This window comes from Lolium rigidum, chromosome 1, assembly GCF_022539505.1.
Source record: "Lolium rigidum isolate FL_2022 chromosome 1, APGP_CSIRO_Lrig_0.1, whole genome shotgun sequence".
In the NCBI taxonomy this organism is placed as follows: domain Eukaryota; kingdom Viridiplantae; phylum Streptophyta; class Magnoliopsida; order Poales; family Poaceae; genus Lolium; species Lolium rigidum.
Genome location: NC_061508.1, coordinates 297,147,862 through 297,153,861, shown reverse-complemented (window position 1 = coordinate 297,153,861; position 6,000 = coordinate 297,147,862).

The window sequence follows — 6,000 nt, the reverse complement described above, 5'->3', positions numbered from 1 at the left end:
CGATCTACATCCTCACCGAAGCGATTTACATTTCCCCCTCATTTGTTTGATGGCCCCCTTGCTAGTGTTACTCTTTGGATCCCTAGTTGTTTTGTGTTGATGTATTGTTGTTGATTGTTGTGTTGTTACAGATTTGGGAGCCTCCAATTCGGTTGTGGATGTGTGCCCCAAGAACTTTGTAAAGGCCCGGTTTCCGCCTCGAGGAAATCCCTTAGTGGAAGTGGGCTAGGCCTTCGTGGCGTTGCTCACAGGAGATCTGAGTGAAGCCTTCATGGCTGTTGATTTGGCTTTCGTAGCAACCACACTCCTCCAAACGTAGACGTACCTTCTTGCAAAGGAAGGGAACTACGGGAATCATCTCCGTGTCATCACGTGCTCCACTCTCGGTTACCTGTATCCTATTCTATTTCCTATATATTGCGTAGCTATATCTTGCTTAGTTGGTAACCTTGTCATATAGGTAAATTCACTTAGTTGCATATCTAGAGAATTTACCTTTGTGTCAAGCTTAAATTGAAAAAGAACTAAAAATTGGTTAGCACCTATTCACCCCCCCCTCTAGGTGCGGCATACGATCCTTTCAGAAGAAGCTCCAGGACGACGCCCGTGCCCGCGAAGAGGCGCAGATTCGTCGCGCCGTCGAGCTCTCCCTCCAGGCGGCGCAGCCTGGGAGGGCGGACGTCGACGCGCTGCTGGAGCAGCGGCGTGTGGCCACCGCCCTACGCACGGAGAGGCGGCGCGCGCAGCAAGAGCTGCGGCGGAGGGCAGGCGACGCCAGGGCGGGGCCGTCGAACGCACCGCCGAGCGGTCAGTAGGCTAGGTTTAGATGAAAGCTAGGCGTTTTCATTCAAACTTTGTAATATATAATCAAAATTGAATGAAAACCTTTATTTTCGTGCACCAATATTCATTTGGGGGCGGCGTTTGGGGGACACGGCTGGGGAGCGACGTCCCCCAAACGCGGCACGAAGAAAACACGTCCCCCAAACGCTCGATCCGGCGCTCTTTGGGGACGGTTTGGGGGCACGACTGGAGATGCTCTAAGTCTGTGTATCAGAGCATCTCCACCGGCGCCCCCGATAGCATTTTGGGGGCTGGCAGCGAAAATGGGCTCGCACCGATGCGCCCAAACAGCGCCGGCCATATTTGGAGCCCAATAGAATCGTCGGCAACCCCGTGCCGGCCCCTTCGCCAAGGGCACGAAGCGGGCGCTCCGGCACCTCGCGGCACGTCTGAAACGAGTGTTGGCTCCGCCTGGCAGCTAGACACACCGTTTTCCCACCTCCTACACACGCCCGAGCCGACTCCCACCCTTCTAGATCGCCACCGTCGCCGTCGCCGCCGCGCCCACCCTGCTTGCAATAGACACCGCCGATTGTCTAGGAACCGCCGTCCATCGACACGGCCGCCACCCCCTCGACCGGCGGCCGTTGTTTCGCCCGGAACAAAGCTCGCCGCCACCGCGATAGTATCGCCCCGCCCGCAAGGTGTTCGTTCGATTGCCGCGATGGACAACGACGACGAGATGATGGTGCCGCTGTTCACGGAGGAGCAGAACGTTCAGGCTGTTCGACGGCAACAACAGCAGCTGATTCTGACGAACATGATGCGCGTTCGCCAGCCTTTCTTCGTCGTGCCTCGGCGCGGCGGCTCAAAGCCAGGAAAGCGGAGGAACATCAACCGACATCGTGAAGCCGACGCAATGCTGCTTGACGCCGACTACTTCAACGACGACGCGACTCATTCGCCGAAGGAATTTCGCGTCGGTTTAGGATGAACAAGGACCTGTTCTTGAAGATTGTCCACGGCGTCAGGGAGTACGACACATATTTCATGGCCAAGAAAGATTGCACGGGTTTGTGGGGCTTCACCTCAATTCAGAAGTGCACTGCTGCAATGCGATGTCTTGCATACGGAGCTCCTCCAGATACAGTCAATGACTACCTACGGATGACATAGTCGACATGTACAGAGAAACTCTACAGGTTCTGCCGAGCCGTCATAGCGGTGTTTGGTAAAGACTATTTGAGAGCACCAAGAGCAGATGATACAGCTCGGATCCTACAGAAGAATGCAGCAAGAGGGTTTCCTGGATGCTCGGAAGCATTGACTGTATATACTGGAGCTGGAAGAATTGCCCTTTTGCTTGGCAGGGGATCTACAAGTGCCATACTGGTGAGTGCAGTATCATTCTTGAGACGGTGGCAGACCATGAGCTTTGGATTTAGCATGCATTTTTTGGCATGGTAGGAACAAACAATGATATCAACGTGCCGCAGCGCTCTCCGGTGTTTGCCAGGCTAGCTGAGGGACAAGCTCATGCCGTGAACTTTGAGGTAAACAGTCACACATACAACAAGGGTACTATCTAGCTGATGGTATCTACCCGACGTATGCAACATTTGTGAAGATAATTCCCTCTCCATCAAACGAGATGGAAGCCTATTTTGCAACATGCCAGGAAGCAACACACATGGATGTTGAGCGTGCTTTTGGGTGCTTCAGCAGCGTTTTGCCATTGTCAGGTACCTGCTCTCACTTGGTCTGAGGCACAGATGTGGGAGGTGATGAACGCCTGTGTGATTATCCACAACATGATCATTGAGAGCGAGCGCGACGCACCTTTGCAGGATGATCTCCCAATAATTTGGTGCTTTTCTTTATATGCACAATGAAATTCAAGATGCAGGTGTCCATGCATAACTGAAGGCGGATCTAGCTGCGTATTTGTGGGCGAGGAGAGGAGCAACCAACAATGCATGATTTTATTTCTATTTGTTTGCCTGGACGAATAATTTAAATACTATTTGTTTGTTGGGTTGTATGAATAATTTAAGTACTATTTATTTGATTGATTGTATGAATAATTTAAGTACTATTTGTTATTTGTTTGATTGTATGAATAAAATGTGATTGATATGTTGTTTCAAAATATTGTAAAAAAAAAAAAAGGAGGCCGTCGTTTTAGAGGCGTCGGTGTAGAAACAGCGTCCCCAAATGGAGGATGCACTGCCGGCGACTATTTGAGGACCGCCGGTGGAGATGCTCTCAGAGGCTACAGTTGTTGCCGGCAAGGCGGCAAGTAGGAACATCCAACCACACCAACACCGTACAACTACACCTTATCTTAAGCAAACTGGAGGAGATTGGCTACCTGGACTCTTTTTGATTCATAGGATATGATAAATGTAGAAATATTAACTATACGATTGAGATGCCATGTCTGCTTAAATCCTATGGAAGAGGAGTTCTTTTCAATTGTGGTAAAGGATTTTCATGAAGTTTAACCTAATGCTATTTTCTTATGAGAATGCAATGTTCAGTCTTCAGTGAAGCTTATACCATGAACAAGAGGCTAATTCCATATTGTGGTACAGTGTATATGCCCCAAATTATGTAACTGGGGAATTGTATTGGCACCACGTTGGCTGGAGTATCTCACTCATACCTTGTGGTTACTGGTTAGCCTTAGCCAAACATTGCACGGGAGAATCGTAGAATTCCAGGTAGGCTTGAGTTGTGGTTGCACGACCGTAGCTAGCTTAAAATAGCTACGCCACAGCGATGACACGGCCACACACCCATGAGAAGAGGAGCTGCTGCGACAGGAGCCCAATTTTGCCTTCAAATTTTTTTTTTTGAGAAACAATTTTGCCTTCAATTGTACGGAGGAAGAAGAGAAGCGGGGCCCTGAACTCCTGAAGCGGTATCGGGCTCGGCCCAAGGTGGATTTTAGCCTAGAAGCCCAAATAGCCCGTCCAAACCTCTTCCGTTTTTAATCCAGCCGCCCAGATAGGCCTTGAATCGGCTCGTTCGCTTTTTCTTGGCTCCTTTATTATTTCTTCTTTTCTACATTGTTCACTGAACTTGCCAAAAATAAAACTACTCCAGGGAAATGAATAAGAGGCCCAAAAACTTGCAGAGAAGTCAATTAGTCAAGAATTTGTAAAAAGATCCCAAAATTTCCAGAAAAAATGTAGAAAAAGGCAGAAACTTAATTATTGTTTAAGCAGAGGCATTTTCTCTTTCTTGAAACAGACTTTCATCCCGCTATATTAATATAACAACCAACCGATACAAGATCGAGACCAATTCTAGGGCAAACAACACAAGCACGTCAAAGAGAAACATAAAGAAAGAAAAAGAAGAGAAAACAAAGCCGACAACAGTGGCTCGACGAAAACCAATGCTTGGGCGGCAGATATATTTTCTAGAGATATTTTCTCTCTGGGACACATTCTTTTTTTTTTTCTTCTCACAAGATGGACTTGGATCCTCTGATATGGCAATCACTGACTTTTTTCTTGACTTTCGGTCGCTGACAGGTGGGCCATACAGCTTATGAGCAACACACACCCTATGCCCCACTGATGTGGGTTCGACATGTCAACGACTCAGAGCCTCAGAGGTATGGGTTGCTATGTCGAGGGATCGGGGGACTCCCAGTGATCGGTGAATCCTGTTGCGGAAATAGATAGTCTACACAACATGGTCAAATTATCAAAGTCAATCAAGTCAACAAAAGTTAAAACACCAAGGCACGATCAACAACTCAAGATGTAGGCAAAGTGTGACAAGTACAAGAATGATTTTTTTCAATAAAGAATTATTACTTAGAAAATTTAAATATTACACATAGTCTCTGCATAACTGGAATACACACAGTCGATCCGATCTACAAATTACATAAAAAGTTAAGGCCTCCGAGTATTCCCGAACAACTCGACATTTGGAAGGGAAGTTTGATGTCGGCATTGGGAACTTCTGCATTGCATTTAAGTTCGTGAGTCATAACCACGCTAATCTACTCAACTTAAGAAAATGTGATTTGACATAACACATACTCCACTATGTAAATATGCCTTGAGTAGTACTGTAACATGCAACATCATTAGGAAAGGTAATGGACAGCTTGTGAGATAGACCTAGCTGCATCATTCGATCCACTATGACACAAAAGCTACTTGATCCACCCGCGTGTGCGGCAAAAAATATTATGCTCAAAGCCGTCTTATTGGTATATTTTCTCATTATAAATTGAGAGACTTTACGAAATAGCGAGAACAAATATGCACTGCCACTCCCTCTAGGAGAAAATAGTGAGAACAAATTTGAACAAAATTTGAAGCTATTGGCCCGCCAGAGATGATGAACCGTAGGTTTAGCGTCTTGTTGTACCCGCCATTCCGCAGTAAGCATTGTGTGTCCATGACTCCATGTGGACTACTAGTTTATAATGTTCCTAGGTAGCTTGGTGTTCAAATCTTTTTTACTTTCAAGAATATCTCGTAAAGTGTCTTTGCTTCACAATTAGAAAATGTTACTCCAGTAGCCTAATCTATGCAAGGTAAAGGTGGAACTCGGGGTCTCCAATCTAAGCTGGACCACGGAATTAATCCCCTTTCACTTTCTCACATGCCCTTCTTTTCCCTCGTGCACACATGATTCCCCATGGACGATCCATAGGCAAAGCAATCGTACTCTATGCACACAATATTAGCGAAAGCCACTATTCATTACCATTTTTCTACATCACATATGATACAGGGTTTTGACACAGATTGGTCTCCCACTTAGCTCAATCTTCACTTTTGATCAATATATGGGGACATTGTAAGATTTATAATTATGTTGCACCTTTATGCTCTTAATTAACAGATTTGTGTCTCCCTCTGTTCTGTCGCAATTAGAAATGCAACATTTGAATAGTTTGAGCAGTGATTTTAAATTCAATTTCTTAGCCGAAAATCTTCAGCACTGATTTTTTCTTCACCAAACGAAGTTTGAGTAGATGTACAAATCTAAGCAAATAATTATTTTGGACTTCTAAAATCCATTTTTTTATTTTACACGTTCCTTTAGGTGGTTGGCCTTTACGCAACAATATTTGTTTGGGAATTGCTAGCTGAGAATTAACTTAGTGCCGAATAAAGTTCATAATTACGATTTGCCATTCCATGAGTTGCAAGTGAAGTTGCAACTAATATTTGTCAGCTGCAA